Genomic DNA, 18,443 nt, shown 5'->3' with positions numbered 1-18,443 from the left:
ACACCTGCCTCCAGTCTCCACAGGAGCTGTTGGCACCATATACGCAGGCTCGTGAAAAGAAAATTTACCCAAGTCAGAAATAAAAGATAGAAGTTTCAGCAAAATGACTCACATCGTTTTGGCCCTTTTCTCTGTTGCTCGCAGGACACAGGTGGTAGCTTGCCCCCAGGGTACCTGACTCAGAGGTAAGGTAATTAACGAAGTCTCCCCGAAGCGCCCCCCAACCTCATATTGAGGTGTATGTGTGTCCACGCGCACGCCTATGTGCACACGCACAATTCTCTCTGCTCCAGAAGTCCTTGCCACTAAGGTGTTTTGGAGGGTGCTTGTGCCAATGGGCCTTATGTGCCCAAAGCTGTTCATCTTCCCCTTTTCCCTCCTGTCTTTGGGCATGTCCCAAAGGAGAGACAGTTGCACCTACTAGGCAGCCTTGGGGCCTACATTTTTAGCATCATTTTGTTATGTTTTGGAAGGGGCGCACCTGGCAGTTCTCAGGTGCTACTCCTGGCTCAGTGCTTGTGTGTGGGTGGGTGGGGGGTTGCTCCCTGCAGGGCTCTGGGGACCATATAGGGGTGCCAGGGATCAAACCACACCTCTGGCTTGCAAAGCATGCACAGCGATCTCTACAGCCTCCTGGGTGTAAATTATTAAGAAGAGAGATGGTTCCCCATTCTTGAGTGGTCTGGTGACAAAACCTGTGTGGTCAGGATCTGTTGAGACAATCAGGGCAGATCGGCTGCTTCAAAAAGACCGTTCCTTTGGGTATTTCTTCATTTGTGCAGTCTCTCAGCTCCATTGTGAAATGTTAACAGAAATAGGATCACTCAGTATCAAAGAGACAATATGAAAATCAGCAATCATGTACAATTTTCCATCTTCAGCAGCTCCAAGAATGTCGAGAAGGGCTCAGCTGACTGGAAGGAGCGTACTGCATTCCCCAGCTGAATTTTCTCTGATAAGGAAAATGTTCTCAATCTCCTCTTCCAATAGGAGAACCACTAGTCAGAGAGGTCACAGAGCACCTGAGATGTGGTTAGTGCTGGGGACTCAGGAGATGCCATTTTAATTTAACTTCATTTTAACTCACTTCTATGCAAGTGACTCACATAGCTAGGGGCTGCCCAACTGAACAGAGCGGGCAGAAAGTCCGAGGAGATGGGTAAGACATATAGCTGGAAAAGACAGCAGGATGGTCACGTGACAGCCTTGAGCACGTTAGTATTGTAGATTTTTATCCTGAAAACCTTGGGGAGTCTCCAAAGGATTTTAAGACTCAGGAAATAACCAGATCAGATAGGAGTTTCTGAAAAGATCATTCTGGCTGTCTTGTGGAGAGGCAGCAGAGAGGGTGCAGAGGTGGAGTCTGCACTGTAGAGCGATGATCAAAGAAAAGCGAGTTGAGGAACCAGGAACGCAGTCCCTGAGCCAGCTGGCACCCGGGCACCCTGCTGTGCTGGCCAGCAGACATGACTCACGTTTGTTGCTCTTCTTCCCAGATGTGCACAGGACCCCAAAGGTCGCCTGCCCCCAGGTACCTGACTCACAGGTAAGGCTGTCAACAAAGTGTCCCCACAGTGTCCCCTTGAAAGGCCTCCTGCAGTGGGGGCGGGGTTGGGGGATGGGTTTCTTGAGTCCTAACGTGTGTAAGGCGGCTGTGCCAATGGGCCTGGCATGCCCACAGCCTTTCCTCTTTCTCCTGCTTGCTTTGCCAACTCTTCTAAGACCCACCCATGGGGTAAAAAAGAGAGAGAGAGAGAGAGAGAATAAGAGAAGTAACAGGTGGTGAGAAGCTGCCAGTGGCTTCAGCTCCAGAATGTTGTCTTACACCTCCCCCACCTGAACCCATAGATATCTCAGTTCCCCAGTACACCATATAAACGTGTGTGTGTCTATCTGTCTGTCTTCAGGCTGCAATACACCATATAAATGCGTATGTTTGTCTGACTTCGGGCTCCCATATGTACACTGGTTACCCAATGCACTATATAAATGTCTGTGTATCTGTATGTCTGTCTTCGGGCTCCTGCATATATCCTGGTTCCCCGATGCATCATGAGAGAGAGAGTGAGTGTGTGTGTGTGTGTGTGTGTGTGTGTGTGTATCTTCAGGCTTCCATATGTATCCTGGTTCCCCAATACACCATATAAATGTGTGTGTCTTTGTATCTGTCTGTTTTTGGGCTCCCATATATATCCTTATTCCCCTAATGCACCACATAAATGTGTGTGTGTGTATCTGTCTTTGCGATCCTATATATATATCCTGGCTCCCCCAATACACCATATAAACGTCTGTGTGTCTGTCTTTGAGTTCCCATATATAGCCTGACTCCTCCAGTGCACCGTGTGTGTGTGTGTGTGTGTGTGTGTGTGTGTCTGTCTGTCTGTCTGTCTCTGCAGGCTCCCATTCTGAACACAGGTGCTCTGGAACCCTTGTAAAGGCATTCGGACACGGCTGGGCAGTGGGGGCGCTGGCAGCCGGGATTGTTCCCCCCCTCCCTCCCGGGAGCCTTTGCCGCCGCTCGCGCGCGCCTGTGCCGGGGCCTCTGAGCCCCGAGACCGGAGGCGACTCGGCTGGCCGGGACCCAGGGCCAGCGGGCGGCCCGCAGCCCAGACCGACTCCCGGCCGGCCTGCGCCTCTTCCCGGGCGTCGCCGTCGCCCCGGCAACGCCCCGCCCCCCGCGCGGCGGACGTGACACGTGCGCGGGGTCACGTGTTGTTGTGGGGCCGGAGAGCTGCTTCCGGGTCAATGGAGGACAGCGGGCTCGGGCGGCCCGCGCGGGGGACGCGGTGAAGCCCAGCGGCCCGGGGCGGCCGGGACCAGCCCGAGGAGCCGCCGCCGCCGCCGCCGCGCCCCGGCTCCGGGCAGGGGTGAGTGGGCCGGGCGGGCGGGCGGGGCCCCGCTTGCTGCCCGGGCCGGCCGCGGGGCCCGGAGCCGCCGGAGCCCGCCGCGGTGGGCGCCTGGGCCGGCCGGAGTCGGGGCCGGGGCGGGCCCGGCCCGCGCGTTGCCGGGGGGACGCTGGAGGCGCCGCCCCCGATTGTGGGGGGTCCCGGGGTCCGCGCAGGCCCCGGCCCGGGCCGGGAGGAGCCGAGGGCGACCCCGCCCAAGGAAACGTCCCGCTTTCAAACTTCACATCTCACCCGCCTCGGCCTTCCCGCCCCGCGTGGGCCGGGACCCCTTCCCCCTCCGTGGGCACCGTGCTGACCCACGAGGCCCGGGCTGCAACCTGGGCAGGGCCGTCGCGCCCCCTGCCCTTCCCGAGCGACGGTCCCCCCCAGGGCCAGGGTTCGTGCTTGCACCCACGGGCGCCCGGGTCCATCCCAGGCACCCGCTCGTGGACCCCGGGTCCACGAGATGGGATCCGCCCCCGAGCCTCGCGGAGGGTGGCCCCAGAGCAGGGAGGAGAAGGTAAATAATCACTTCCAGTTCCATCAGGAGTAGGCAGTCGGCCTGGCTGGCATGCACAGCGTGTGGGAGGCCCGGGTTCGAGCCCCAGCACCGGAATGGTCTGTAACACGCCCCCCCCCCCCCCCCCACACACACACACTCCCACCCAGCTGCGGAAATCTCCAGCACCTGGAAGACTGGGCAAGGTGGCCCAAAGAAACCAAAACAACAAATGCTAACCGCCATCCACTCAGTTGATTTATGGGTCCCAACTTGCAGTTTGAAAAATCACCTCCTGCAAAGACACATTTCTTCCCCTTGTGACCACTCTGTGGGTTTTCAGAGCGCGGCTGCGGAAGGGAGGTAGAGGCCCCTGCCCGCAAGGGCAGGGAACTGCTGGAGGTGTTTACAGAGTTGCAATGTGTAGCTCTTCAAGGTTCTCTTAAAGCACCGCATCTTTTCTATCTTAAGTGTTACCTGATCGTTTGATAACATTTTGGTCTAGCCAAAAAAAAAAAAAAACTCTCTTGAAAGAAATTTACTTTGATAGGATGGGAGAGAAAAAGGAAAACAGTAATCAAGAGAGAGCTAGCGCTTCTGCAGAGTGAGAAAAGCCTCATTTGATGGCATTTTGGAATTACATGCATGCTTGAACTTTCTTGGTCCTTGCTGTGGATGAGAAAGAAACATGAGAAGCCTGGATCCGTGGAGTTGATTTATCCCTACAACACGGTTAATCTTGCTGACTTTTAATCGTTGTGACGATACACTGATTTGCTTTCCTGCTATTTGAAAAAGTTTCGGGATGAAATAAAACTCTCCTTACTCTAGTGATTGTTCTTTTGTTTGGGGGTTCCACCTGGTTGTGAGAATGAGTCACTTTTGGCAGTGCTGGAGGACCATGCTGGAGGACCAAATGTGATGTGGGGAATTGAACTGGGGTCGACCACATGCAGGGCAAGCAGGCACTTTTATCTCTCTGGCCCTCCAGTAGTTCTTGTAGGGAGTACTCTGAACACTATTAAAGTTAGGGATACAGCTTTAGTATGTATTTGAGCCATCACAACTTAACTTTCATCAGTTGTCTTGGTGCCTCCATCATCTCTTGCTAAAAACAGTTGTAGCCCTTGGTGAATAGTTTTGTCCTAGATGTCCAGGAGTGGGGAACAAAGTGAGTGAGTAGCCAGCTGGTGTTACTGTTCAAAGTCCTTTTCAAAGGGGTCAAGCAGCCTTTGCTACTGGATGTTGCATGTCAGTGATGCTGCTTGATTTTTCTAGGTAAATTTATAGGGTATGTATTGAAGACCAGTTTAGCAGGATTAATTTTTGTTGATGATTCTTTCATATTAACTGGAACATGGAGTTCAAAAAGAACACCTTCAGAATTCCCAGAATGAGTGGGCCCATATTCTTGATTAGATGCCTTTGAAAGCAGCCTTGCCATCCTCAAACTTGGTGTGTCTACACTGTTTTTTTTCTTACTATTTACTGACTGTATCTTGTTGGCGTATGATAGGAGCTGTATCGGCAGTATGTCTATGTCCTTTACAATTTTTTTTCTATATTTAGTAAATACTTGTTTTGAAATATGAAGCTTTAAAGAATGTTTAAATTTTCCGTTTGTGGTAGGTTAATGGAACTTTAAGGATTCTAGTGAATTTTATTTTTCTGGGAATCCATCAATAAACAGTTGTGGAGAACTTATCCTGAGTGACTGTGTGTACTTTTTAAAAAAGTTTTTATTTGTTGAACCATAGACTCATAAATGTCTACTTATAGCTGGCTCTTTTCCCCTTCTAATTTTTGCTTGCAAACTGTGGACCTGAAAAATCAGACACTTACATTGTTGGAAATTTGTGTAAAAATGAAATTGTGTGGCCCTGACTAATGTTCTTTCATGTATTTATTTATATGTGTTTATATACCTGTAAATTCACACTTTAAATACTTTTTTTCCTAAGTGTATGAACCGTGTGGCATGTATTTTGGCTACTCAGAGGCCAATTTTTACAGACCTCTTAGACCTGAGCTGTGATTTGGGTTTTGTGGTTGTTGTTTCCTTGTTTAAGTATAATTGACATTCTTCATTACATTAATTTAGGTAACATTGGTATACAATGCAAAATGATCACCCCAGTCTACCTCCAGTCGACTCCTGACATCTTTCAAGCATGCTCGACTATATTAATGCCCATGGACCTCATGTTATACCCTGTTTCCCCTTGGCGTATTTATTTCACCACTGAATATTTGTACCTTTCATCTCCTTACGCTTCACCCACCAGCAACAGCCCTCCTCTTCGGTAACCACCTGTCTGTTCCCTGTATCTAAGAGATTGGCTTTGTTTCAACTTTTAGACTCTACGTATAAATGAAATCATAGAGTATTTTTCTTTTTCTCTGGCTTATTTCACTTAGCATCACACCCTCGGGCTGGAGCAATGGCACAGCGGGTAGGACGTTTGCCTTGCACACAGCCTACCCGGGTTCGATTCCTCCATCCCTCTCGGAGAGCCCTGCAAGCTAATGAGGGTATCTGGCCTGAAGGCTCCTCGTGGTGTATTTGATATGCCAAAAACAGTAACAAGTCTCACAATGGAGACGTTACTGGTGCCTGCCCAGTGAGCAAAGCAAATCAAAGAACAGCAGACGATAGTGCTGCAGTGCATCACACCTTCAGTTCATACAGGTGGTTATAAAAAACAGGATTTCATTTTTTTTCATATTGATCCATTGTGTATGTATGCATATATCCATCTGTATGTATACAGATGAACATCTACATTTTCTTTTGTCTCTGTGAACTCTTAGGCTGTTTTTATATCTTGGTTATTGTAAACAATATTGCGGTGAGTATGGGAGCTCGAGTGTGTCTCTCTTTTTGAAATAGTGGTTTTGTTTTCTTTGAACAGTATCCAGAAGTGATGTTGCTGGATAATGTGGTAGTTTTTTTTTCTTTTCTTTTTTTTTTTTTATGTAGGTGTACTGCTATTTATTCAGCCACTGATTAGGCTGATTGAATTGGGCATGAACTCCACCTTACTTTTTTTTTCCATTTTTTATAATTTTATTTATTGAATCACTGTGAGAGCAGTTACAAAGCTTTCGGGTTTAAGTCTTGCTCATACAATGAGACACCCGTACCTTCACCAGTGCCCATTCTCCACCACCAAAAACCCCAGTATACCTCCATCCCACACCCTCCCCCTACCTGTGGGGCAGATGATTTCCTCATTGCTCTCTCTCTCTACTTTGATTACATTCAGTATTTTGACACCAGACCCACCATTATTATTTGGGATTTTACTCCAACACTCAGATCTGCCAAAAAGGCAACAGTAGACAATTTGTTTTCTATTGCTGGTTATGAATAACATAATGATGTTGTGCGGCCGCAATAGTGGCCACGCAATTTTGAAAATACGAAATTTTAACAATTACATCTGGAGGGATTTCTGCCAAAACCTGCTGGGTTCCAAGTTTTGTTCCTGAATCTCTCGGATCATGGCCGTTAAGCAGCTTGAACAGGAGCCAGAGAGGCCCTTTTTGGGTGGCGACTCGGGGTCTCGTTGGGACAGGGAGGAAAGGGCCAGCTCCATCCTCATCCCTTGCTGCCCTGCGTGTCTCGTCACTGCGGGCCCAAACCTGACTGTCCAGTGGCCTCTGGAGGATGGTGGCCAGGAGGCCACCAGGGGGAACAGGCCAAGGCACGAAACCTATTCCCACCTGGGGTGGCCCAGCGCCGGTAACCTACTGGAGGGACCAGACATATTTCTGCCAAAAGCCGCTGGGTTCTGAGATTTGTTTCTGAGTCTGGGATCATGGCCATTAAGCCGCTTGATCAGGAGCCAGAGAGGCCATTCGTGCGCCATGACTTGGGGTCTCGTTGGGGTGGGGAGGAAATCAGGCGGTAGTTTTCTTTCTAACTTCTTGAGGAACTTCTGTAGTGTTTTCTACCAGTTGCACCTTCACGGGTTTCCTTGTCACTCCACCCTCACCAGTACTTGTTATTTGGGCTCCTTGTGTTGTTGATGATGTCCATTTTGACAGCTGTAAGGTGGCATCTCATTGTAGTTCTGATTTGCATTTCCCGAATTAGTGATATTAAGCATTTTTGCTCATGCCTGTTGCCCCTGAATGTGTTCTTTGGAGCAGGGTTTATTTGATGATTTGCCCAGTTTTGATAGAAATATCCCTTGGTTATTAACTTGGATGAGTATTCTGTTTTGGATTTTAAATCCTCCTTGGATATGTGATTTATAAAGAACTTCTCCCACTCAGCAGGTTACCTTTTTCCTTCATGGTTTCCGTCACTGCAGAATCCTTCAGTACAGGTAATCGTATTTATTGAGTTTTGCTTGCTCTTGGAATCACATGCAAATAAAAAAAAATCTCTAAGATCGATGTCAGAGAACTTAACTGCTTGTGTTTCCTTTTCAGAAGTTTTGTAGTTTCAATCTTGTGTTGAAGCCTCTAATCATTTTGCATTAATTTTTGTCCTGGGTATGTTTTTCAGTGGTGTTTCAGTCTTTCACTGTGGCCAGGAACTTTTCCCAGCACTGTTTATTGAAGTCTTTTTTTTTTTTATTCTGTTTTGTTTGTTTTAGTTTGGGGCACCAACTATGCTTGGGGATACTCCTAGTGGTGGGCATATGCAGTGCTGGGGATTAAACCCTGGTCAGCTGCATGCAAGGTAATTGCCTGACCTGCTATACTGTACTCCCCCTGCCCCCCCACCCCCCACTTTATGGACTTCCTTCGTGGGGAGGGCTATACCTGGAAGTACTCCTGGTTCTGTGCTAGGGGTTACTCCTGGCAGTGCCCAGGAACCACGTGTTGTGTCAGGGCTCAGACTAGAGTCCGTAACACACAAGGCAAGTAAGCGCCTGATCCCTCTGCTATTTTCCCTGCGCCTGTCTCCCATTCTTATCTGAACTCTATATATTCAGGGTACAATTCAGAAAAATACCCTAAAAATAACTTGAAACTGATGCAATTTGGGTTTAAAGAATAAAGAAATAATTTAGTTGGATTGTTGCCTTTTCCCTGCCTATACTTAGTCATTCAGAATTGCCATTCCTCCTTTTATCTTTTCTGTTCTTTTATTTTTGTGTAATAAGAATGCTAGCAGCCCAATTATTCCCTTTGTCTTTTATCCCGCTGCTTCTTGATCTTGTGTAGTTTCATCAGAGTACTCTTCCAAAAATTTTTGCTGTGATTTATCATTTCCCGCCTCAGGAACCATGAGGCCGTGACCAGCACCGAAGAACGCCCAGTAGGCCGACGTTTTCTGGCCTCCTGCGGTCTGTTTTCTTCCTAGCAGATTGTTCCATCACTCAGTGCAAATTCTTGGTTCCTACCTAGCAGACTGCTGTGACTTCCTTTTTGTGTGACGGTATTCCTGGAAGTCTGCGGCCTGTAGGGTCCCTCTCCTGAAACTCTGCCTCTGGGCTTCATTACCGGAGGAGTGTCTTCCTTGGAGTCTTGCACGGATTGTGTCACCTTTCCTTGATCGTTTTGTGTTGCTGTTTCTTGTTCTTACCCTTTCAGCACACAAACTCCCAGAGGACTAAGGAACAGTGCCCTCGGGTTTCCACCTGGTACGGGATCCATTAGTATAGTTCAAAAGTCACCGGACTTCAATTTTTTTTTTATATTTTTTATTTTAATGAGTTACAGTTACAGACTTACAAATTTTCATGATTACGTCTCAATCAGTGTTCAGGTACCCATCCCCCCACCAGGGCCCATTCTCCACCACCAATGTTCCCAGTGTCCCTCCTGACACCCCCACCCCTACCCACCCCCTCCCTCTGTGGCAGGCACATTCCCTCTTTCTCTCTTCTTTGGGGTGTAATGATTTGCAATATAGGCACTAAGCAGCCATCATGTTTGGTCCATAGTCTACTTTCAGCATGCATCTCCCATCCCGAGCGATCCCTCCAAGCATCATTTAGCTTAGTGGTCTCCTCCATCCCAACTGCCTTTTCGTCCCAGCACATGAGATCAGTTTCCAAGCCACGGGGCGATCCTCTTGGCTCTTATCTCTACTATCCTTAGGTGTTAGTCTTCTATTATGTTACTTTATATTCCACAAATGGGTGTAGACCGGACTTCAGTTTGGCTTACTGTTCTCACCCTTTCCCAAAAATAAGCTGGTGCAACTCAGAAATTTGCCTTTGTAGGTGAACAAACAGAAAGTGACCCCAGTGACACCTGATACCACCATCCCTCCAAGATGGTTCCTTCCAGAGCATGCTAGCGCTCTCTCTCTCTCTCTCTCTCTCTCTCTCTCTCTCTCTCTCTCTCTCTCTCTCTCTCTCACACACACACACACACACACACACACACACACAAAAAACCCCAGGGGAAGCAGAATGTACTAAAATTAGGATTAAAATTACAGATCTCTGAACTCAACCTTTCGTTATGAGTCAATTTCTCTTAGAGCCTGGGAATCTGCATCGAGGGATGCTTCTGAAGAGTGAGTTTGGGAATCGCTGACTGCATGAGGCTTCCCAGCAGTAGTTTTCCATCTTGGCCTAGCTGGTGCCAGCCCACAGGTGTGCTAAGGCCCAGCACCACTACTTGGAAGTCCAGGCGGTACCCGAACAGCTTCTGAGCAGTGATGCCAGTGCTTCAGCAGTATTCCCTCACAAGGTTGGGATCGGCAGCCCAGTTTGAATCCAAACTTGAGCCCACTGTTCGTCTCGTCTATTTGCTGTCTTTTTCTTATATGTCAAATTGTCATGACAATTGAATGTGATACCATGTAACCCAGCACTGTATGAAGCCCCGGCTAAGCTGAATGGGCTTTATCTACTGTCATCATAACCGTATCAACACGCTCATAACAGTGTCGCTTGCAGCAGTGAATTGTGCATCTCGGTTTCATACTAATCTCGTGTTCAGAATTGAGGTTTGAGGCTTGCTTTCCATTTCAGACTTGCACCTGGTGGGCCTGTGTGTGATCTCAGGTCATAAGCCTTAGTGCCATCCTGTGTGGCCTTGTGATCCCCAAGCATTGCCCAGACGAATCGAACCCTCCTGGGAGAAGCCCCGGCCCCCAGCACTGCCAGGGGTGGCCCCCACAGTCACAAAGCAGTAAGGATAGGGGAGACCTAGAGCCAATCTGGTTCCCAAGGTGAGGGCCATGTGGCCCAGTGAAGCTTATTAGTAGTCTTGAGGACTGTGCTCTATTACTGGTACTGAGAGAAGGATAATTTAAAATTACACATTTTTAAAATATTCGTATGTTCCCAGTGATTTTCCAGATTTTTTTTCTTCTCCCACATCCCTCACTGGGGGACTTGATTTTCATCACACTAACAGAGGTGATTCTCCACATAGTCAAAGCCAAGTTCACCTTCTCATTCACCTGAGGAGTTGTTGTTGCCATGTGTCAGACACTGCCCTTGTGATGGACACACATCCTTGCTCTTGTGAGGGCCCTAAAACCAGCCCCACGGAAAGCGCAGGGACACAGGCGACGGAGCGAGCACACCAGCACCGGGCCGGAGCTGTTTCTGATGGGGTGGTCAGGGCAGCCCCCCTGCCAGCAAATGTGCATATAAAGGTCAGGAAGAAGCCAGCTGAGCCACCAGCCAAGTGAAGGGCAGAAGAAAAGCAGGAGGCTGCCCCACCTGCAGTCTCGGGGCTGGGGAAGAAGATCTGGAGGCCGTGAGACGAGGACTGATTAAATGGAAGATCCGGAAGGTTGTGATGAAGAGATAGGATTTTATCCTTAGTGTGGACGGAAATCACCGGGCAATTTCAAAGACAGGATTTAACGGCATCTTGAAAAGGCTCGCCTGACTGCCCAATGGAGAACGAGCTCGTAGAGTGGAGAGAAGCCAGGGAAGAAGAGTCAGTGGGGGCCTGCACCCGAGGGAAGAGAGGAGCAGACTCCCGGGACGCAAAACATGGATTTAATCGTCACTGGTTTTGCTGCGGAAACAGCTCAGACTAGCAGTGGCCTGTTTCCACTGTCTTCGGACATTTCCCAGTATGAGTAAGATGCGGTTATCCCACTCGAGTGGAGAGGGCCTTTGGTTCCCCAGGGTCTCCAGTGTCTGTTGTCGAGGATGTGCTGGTACTTGTCTCCTGAGGCACAGTGCAGAGGTGACACTTGAGTCAGACTGTGTGCGTGTTCAGCTTCTCTGGACAGTGGAAGTTGTTTCCCAAGGGGTTTGTGGTCCCGTGAGCATGTAGTCCCTGCCCAGAACGCCTCTCCCCCAGACCCACCAACACTTCAGAGTGGCAGAATCTTGGTTTAGTCTTGTCTCATTATTATTGAATGTCTTTTATATATGTTACCTTTTGAATTTCATCTTTTGTTTAATGTTCCATGTCTTTTGTGTCTATTGTCTTCTTCTTTTTTTTTTTTTTTTTTTGCTTTTTGGGTTACACCCAGCAATGCTCAGGGGTTCCTCCTGGCTCTGCACGCAGAAATTACTCCTGGCAGTGCTAGGGGGACCATATGGGAGGCTGGGAATCGAACCCAGGTCAGCCATGTGCAAGGCAAATGCCCTACCTGCTATGCTATTGCTCCAGCCCCTATTTTTTTTTAACAAAAATTATTTAAAAATTTTTTTCCCAATTTTTAAATGAATCAGTTTTTGGGCTAAACCTGGCAATGCTCAGGGCTTACTCCTGACACTACACTTGGGGATCACTTCTTGTGGGGTGTCAGGGATCCATCCCGGATTGGTCAGTACCTCTTGGACAATTGCTCTGACCCTTTGTCTTGACTAAACCAAGTCTGTTTGTTCCCAGCAGTGCCCAGAGCCAGGGTGGCCTGAGACTGTGGTGCGCAGGGCCAGGGTGGCCTGAGGGGGTGGTGCCCAGGGCCAGGGTGGTGCTGCTCAGACCCAGCAGTGCTCAGGGGCTGCAGCTGGCAGTGCTTTGATGGAGATTTGCAGCACTGGGGGGTTGTAATTGGGCCTTGTGAATGCCAGGCCTTACCCTCCAGCCCTTTGAGCTATCTCCCTGGCCTCTTGCACGTTTTTAAATGTCTATTTTTTATTTTATTTTTTATTTATTTTTTGCTTTTTGGGTCACACTCGGCAATGCACAGGGGTTACTCCTGGCTCTGCACTCAGGAATTACTCCTGGTGGTGCTCAGGGGACAACATGGGATGCTGGGAATCGAACCACCCGGTCAGCTGCGTGCAAGGCAAACGCCCCACCCGCTGTGCTATTGCTCCAGCTCCTTTAAATGTCTTTTGATGATCTAAACATTTTCATTTTGTTGGTCGACCTTTTCTTTTTGGGCTCTGTTTATTTAGGGAACTTTCCCCTAAATCAGAGGTTCCCAGACTTACTTGGCCTCCACCCTCTTTTCAGAAAACTATTCCCCAGCATCTTGCTGGAAATCTGCCTGCTTTAAGTGAACCAGCAGCACCCCGCCTGCACCCCAGGCTTCTGATGCCCCCTGCATCATCCCTCCCCCCCCACCCCCCTGGGTGAGTTTTGCCAACTTTGGAAAACTGCCTAAATCAGGGGCTTACATTAGAAGAAATTATTTCCTTCTCGAGAGATAAGTGTGCCTTTTCTATTTTCTCTGGGTTTTTGTGTTGTCGTGCGGTGAGAAGTCAGTTTCATTTTCCCAGATCAATGCTTGCTCGTCCTGGGACTAGTTGTTGAATAGTTTAACCTTTTCCAGCTGATCTTTATTACATTTCATTTGTCTTCATTCCAGGGGTCTGTTTCTGGATGCCCGCTCCCGCCCCAGTTCTCGTTCATTGATCTGTCCCTCCCCCTCCCCCCACATTGTTCACGTTGGTAAAATAGGGACTGGAGAAATAGTACAGTGGGGAGGACGTTTGCCTTGCACATGGCCAACCCAGGGTCTCTGATACCCCGTATGGTCCCTGAGCCCTGCCAGGAGTGGTCCCTGAGCACAGAGCCAGGAGTAAGTTTTGAGGGCCACTGGGTTTGCCCTTCACCAGGAAAAAATACAAAAAGCAAAATATAGTCAACTCCTGTTATTCATGGTATTTGTATAGTGTTCTAGTGAAGATGAAACTATCGATTCTGTGGGAAGCACAGGGTGGTGTTCTTGCCAGCTCCTCTGGAAATAGCGTTTCTTCAGTGACTGGCCTTACTGTGTGTGTTTTATTTAAAGATGCCTTATTCAGTATCTAGTTGATTCATGGATGTTGACGAGTTCCCGCCCCATTCAATCTGAGCGAAGGTGGATTTCTCCCCAGGGCACTGCGCACTGCACAGCCCTCTCTGCTCAGGAGCACAGAGACGGCTGAACTGCAGCAGGGGTGGGCATTGCCGCACGTTCATCAGCCACACAGGAATACGGAAGGCAGGGCACAGTGGAGGTCCTGAGAAGGGCACTGTTGACAGTCTGGGACCCCATGCGTATTGGATCATTCCACTTTTTGTTGCACACGACTGAAAGCACCCCTTTGGCTTTGGGGTGACTCTTCAGTTGGCGCATTTGCAACTGAGGAATTCATGAATGAGGTTTCACTGAAGTCCATCACCTCGGAAGAGGCTGCTTTTCAGGAAATCATTGCTTCAGAACTTTCCCTTTCATGCCAACACATATATTTGTACATCTCATTTTCATTTATTTTAAAGCAAAACATTTTATTTGGAGGTTTTGATGGGGAGGTGAGAGAGAGGCAGAGAGAGAGAGTAACGCCTATACATTTTTTAAAATTTATCTTTTTTTCTTTTGAGTCATACCCTGGATGCTCAGGGGTTACTCCTGGCAGTGCTTGGGGACCATATGGGATGCTGGGAATTGAACCTGGGTCGGCCACGTGCTAGGCAAATGCCTTACCCGCTGTGCTATCGCTCCAGCCCCTAAAAAATTCTTATTAATGCTGAAGTTGGAGAGATAAGCCAGGAGCCAAGGTGCTTGGACGCACACAGCCTACCCCAGCTCAGGCCCCGGTACCACCAGGAGTGATTTCCGAGTATCTCCAGGTATGACCCAAAGCGGCTCCACCCACCCCTGCCAAATTTGCATAGGTTCTGAAGTCATGTTTGGTAAGTCTCTGTTGTTTTTGTTTTGTTTTGTTTTGTTTTTTTGAGGAACTGTGTGCTTTTTCCACTGTAAGCACGCCATTTTCTGTCCCTAGCAGCAGTGCCCGTCTATTCATCTGTATTTACTAAGCAGTATGTTTTGTGGAGTGTGACATAAATTATTTACTCTTGTAGGCCTCGCCTGGGCACAAGCATCACACACTCAGTATTAAATCCACTGTGTCGGTAGTGTTTGCAGGAGAACGTAGCTCATGCTACGTAACAGGTATTTTTTTGCTCCACTGCTGATTCATTGCTGTATCGTGTCATCTCTTATTCAGCTCTTATTTTTGGCGTCTCCAGGAAGAGGTTGACAAGATCACAGATTGCCATGGTAGCTATGGAGCATTTTTGCTCATGGATAGGCGCTATGGGTTTGGCGTGCGTTAGTAAGCCGTTTCAGGCTTCACAAGATCTGTTTGAGCAGCGCAGTCAGACGTGGTTAGAAAGTCCATTGATGAGCACATTTACCCGGTGCCAGTCACGGTGCCGCACTCTAGTGTGTGGTCGGCATGGGGAGCGTCACGTAGTGTCCTCAGGAGCAGTGCCAGAATCTCAAGGCCTGTGGAGCAGGTGCTATGCCTGACCTCAGTGATGCAGGATGGGACAGAAGTGAAAAGATACCACGCTGATAGGTGACTTTTGAGTTGTCCTCTACTTTTAACACATTTTTAAATGTCTTGTGGTTAAGGTCATGTGTTTACAATAGTGTTGACGTGTCTGGCCCTGCAGTAGACAGCTACCTCAACACCACCAAAGTGCAGTGCCCAAGACCAACCCCCTGCCACCCAGCCCCCACATTCCCCCGGTCGCCTGCAGTCTGCCGCCGACTCTGGCAACAGACACCATGAGCTCAGCTGTCTGTGGCAGGCGGCATCCGAAAGGGTTTGTCTCAGGTGCGTCCGAGTAGGCGTTGAGGGATGCATCAATTATTGACAGGCAGAGGAGAGGGGAAGGAGACCTTGCAGTTCGGAAGGATGACATCATACACGTCAAGTCATTTCCACTCTCTGACTCATTGGTGTAATCTCGGGACAAAAAAACTTACCATCCAGTCGATTTACAAAAATTGCAAGGAAGTCCCAGGGCTTGCCTTCATACTGCTCTGCCCGGGCCAGTGTTAGTGGTGGTGAAAGTAAGGATAATAGCAGCTGGCCAGAAGAGGAACTCGAGAGGGTGATCTCGCGGGCCAGGCCCCATGCGGGCCACCTTTTCCCTGTATTATTCCCGGCCCCCAATGAAGTTCGCTATCTACCTTTGTAGGACAAAGCAATGGAGACTCAGAACCAAAGGAATGCTTTGCCCAGGAACCCGGCTAGTGGAGTTTGTCCTGTTTTCATCCCAGTAGTTTGGTTCGAGAGCTGTCATGGAAGCCACACAGAGCCGTATGGTTGGGGGTGGAGACTGGACTGTCCCACTAAAGGTCTAAACCCCGAAGCCTCTCTGTGCCAGGTTACCATCCTGGCATCCCTGGGTATTCACCAGAGTTGTTTGTAGGGTTACGAACTAGACGTTTCTCCCTAACAAGGCCTGGCTTCAGCTTGATAGCTGCCGGAGGGACTCCCTGGACAGAATGGGGCTCATCTGTCCTGCAGAGAGCCAAGGAGTGACCTTATGCATGTGTAGCACAGCTGAAAGACAGCCTGAATATTCACTTTGCTTCTGGGTGAAACCTAATCCATCCAGGAACCTTCTAGATTGCTTCGTGTGGGAGGATGGGGGGAGAGTGGAGAGTAATGTTTTATCTTCAGTAACGGGAGCGATCAGTGGTGCTGCTTAGCTCACGGTTCACTCCGATGTGGTGGCCAGCAGCCTCTGGGACTGGAAGGACTTTCATTGATCTTCACAAGTTGTATTTCTGTGATTTGTTGGTGATGCCGTGTGCTGTTGACATGGAACACCGCTTTTCCGTAAAGGCGGTCTGGCTCAGCAGACGCCGGCCGGTATGACTTAGCAGGCCAGTGGGGCCCCAGAAACGAGCAGGTGCCCTCAGTCCGGCAGCCCTGCACGGAGAGATAAGCGCCCAGTGGTCTGCTCCGGAAGTGGTTGTAGGAAACGCCCAGGCTTTAAAGCAACTCATAATCTCGGCGTGGGTACACTTGGCTTTGGAGAACATGGAATCAGAAGCAAGAGCGTCTTGAGGGAGAGTGCGTGAAAGCCAGGTGGGCCCATTCCCAGAGGGGTGGAGGCATGTTTGTTTGTGAAGGTGTTGGGATGAGGAGAGGGTGCTGGGGGGATGTGCCTGAGATCGGGGCGGAGCTTTCCTTGGAAGCTGTGAAGTAAAGGGCCTTGTGCATGTTAAACTTGTTTGAAAGTCTGGAAAGTGCCTTTCTGTTTTGCAGAATGCCTCATTTAATCGGGATGTTTGTGGTAGATTTGGGCCAGCATTTCTGAATCGTGAGAAGCAATGGAGAGAGAGAAGTGCTTAGAAATATTTCACACAAAAAGATACTTCATTCTAAGGAGCAGATTTCCTTAATTTGTTTTCCTTGCAAGTGCTTTTTCACCTGGATCATTAAATTCTTGGGTCTAGTGCAGTTGAGCCAAAATTTCAAGTACTTTGTTTACAGACGGACTATAATGGGAGATTGGCCCTATTTTCTGATTTGCCGTTGGGATGGGAAAACTTCTCTTTCTCTGTCAATGGGCCTCAGCGTGCACTGTAGTCCTTTAGCAGACAGAGACAGCTCTGAGACTTCTCCCTGGCAACATAAAATCTCAGTTTTGGATATCTCTGGTGTGCTAGTAGAATACACATGCGCACACACACTTGTCCGGTTTTGAGAAAAGAAAAGAAGGTAAACGGGTAGCAGTCTCCTGCTGTTGTAATAATTCAAAGAATGACCAGGAGTTAAAATTCCTATTTAATTTGGCAGGTGGAGTTTCTGTGATTATCTTTTATTATGTTTGGCTATACATATTTTTGATAAGAAAGTCATCTTTGGTGAAGGAGCTGGAGGTGTCACCTGGTGACAATCCAGGTTTCCTCCTGCCTCTGTGCTCCAGAACCACTCCTGGCAGGGCTCTAACCGAGGTCGGCCCCATGCGAGTCAAGCACCTTCACCCCTGCGCTGTCACTATAACCCCTAGGCGGCAGACTTTTTAAAACCAAGAAAAGTTGATGTGTTCACATTCTTAGACTCGGGTGCAACTTAGTATACACTTGAAAAGGAAACTGAACAACAGGGCGGGGCATGGCCAGGCTGGCATCCTGGTGACATGGGGGTGAAGATAATGCGGCCATCAGCCTTATCAGCCCCACTCCAGTTTTGCACTCTGCTCTGAGTGAAGTTGTAAATTAGCAATCTCCCCTACAGACTAGTTCTGAAAGAGTCTTAGAATTAGTCGATGGGCCTGTTCATAGCAGGTGGTTATTCACTTAGATATATTATGTAATGTGCAGAGGAGGAAGCGGAGATAGAATTCCAGGTATACAAATTTTATGATAAATGAAATTAAAAGTGCTGTGCAGAATGAGACTGTCTGGCTTAATCATATTGACTTGTACAATGTCCCTGAAGTATTTTTATGGGGGAGCGAGTTGTCATTCATGATCAGGTATAGAAGCTTTTTAACAGTGTTCTCTGCAAACCTTTAAATGGTTATGCAGATTTATATTTATTGACAGAATTTTTTATGAACTATTTAGCAAATAGGCAGGTCATAAACTATAATATATAAAGTAATTGAATTTGTATAAAAAATAGGTACTTATGAGGCATGGAAAAAGGGTCTGGAAAAATATACACCTTACGGTGTCTCCTTTGGCTTAATCTAGTCACTAAATCTGGCTGGCAAAGCTGCAGGTTTGGCTGTGTCTCTAAATATGTTTCAGATATAAAAAGCTTTTGGTAACACATTTTCATACTTGGCGTAGCCAATAAAATGGAGAGCTACATCTCTATGGTAGAGTTAGAGGTTTTCAATTTTTGGGTTTTTATTGGAAAATTGAAAAAAATCAGACCCATGTTTTTCAAAGCAGTTATTTGGGGGGACGGGGAGGAACTTAT

At 48.3% G+C, this 18,443-nt stretch overlaps 1 protein-coding gene across 1 annotated transcript in view; it reads left to right on the top strand.

The window, feature by feature from the left end:
* Window positions 1-2,733: 2,733 nt before the first annotated feature.
* The window catches only part of TBCEL (tubulin folding cofactor E like), a 58,834-nt gene continuing 43,124 nt past the window's right edge, over window positions 2,734-18,443 (top strand). Inside the window, exon 1 of the mRNA XM_056108176.1 lies at window positions 2,734-2,870. The gene's annotated coding sequence lies outside the window, so the exon portion shown is untranslated. The remainder of the gene's footprint in view (window positions 2,871-18,443) is intronic.

Source organism: Sorex fumeus, unplaced genomic scaffold, assembly GCF_029834395.1.
Source record: "Sorex fumeus unplaced genomic scaffold, SorFum_2.1 ptg000198l, whole genome shotgun sequence".
Lineage (NCBI taxonomy): Eukaryota > Metazoa > Chordata > Mammalia > Eulipotyphla > Soricidae > Sorex > Sorex fumeus.
This window is presented reverse-complemented; position numbering and strand designations above follow the sequence as displayed.